Here is a 943-nt window from a genome sequence, read left to right as displayed (position 1 = left end):
TATATATATATATCATATATATATATGTATATATATCATATGATTATATATATGATAGTTAATACGATGTAAAATATAAAATATGGTGCGACGTAGGCCTATGTTTAGACTGGGTTCCAGTCCCTAATCTTTGTTTTAATCAGTTGAAATGCTTAATAAATCGATTTTGGCACAAATGGCGTTCCATATTACCTAATTGCATGGCGTTCCATAGTATACTTTTTCTGAGATTAATTGTCATCAAAAAAGTTTCTCAACATAAACTGACGATAGTGGCGCTTTCCGAAATTCGCTAATACTACGAAAAATCCATAAATTAGAGAATTGTGGAATGTTCCACATAGATAATCGAAAATAGATTTGTAACACAGAAGAAATCGATGTCAGCCGTTGACTCTTGGAACATACAATTTTATTAAACAAATACTTCGAACGCGCCGGCATTCCTCTTCAGTGTTTGACGACTTAAGATAGGCCTATCAACTTAATATTTAGGACTTATTTTGGGCTTATTTGACTTCTCCAGACACAATTGCATTTGATTTTGCTTGCATCTTTATTATTTTTGTCTTATTACCACCATTATGCATTGTGTGAATAAATATGAAGCTGAATCTGACCTCGGAGATGAGCACGACCTCATATTTAGTTCATTCATTTTATATTCAATCATAACCATCATAGTAATGAAAATTGGGATGAATATAATCTTAAAAAGTAATTATTATATAATAATAATAATCATAATAAAAGGGAAAAAAGTAAATTTAGAATATGAATTAAAATTAACAACAACAATAATAATAATAGGCCTAATTATAATAATAATAATAAATAATATTTAATTTTAAACCATTAAAACCACTTGTTTATATATGTATTGTATATATATATATATATATATATATATATATATATATATATATATGTGTGTATGTGTGTA

The sequence above is a fragment of the Anneissia japonica genome, unplaced genomic scaffold, assembly GCF_011630105.1.
Source record: "Anneissia japonica isolate Jap-2015-1 unplaced genomic scaffold, ASM1163010v1 scaffold287857_len828801_cov194, whole genome shotgun sequence".
Classification (NCBI taxonomy): Eukaryota; Metazoa; Echinodermata; class Crinoidea; order Comatulida; family Comatulidae; genus Anneissia; species Anneissia japonica.
Note: the sequence above shows the minus strand (reverse complement) of the source record.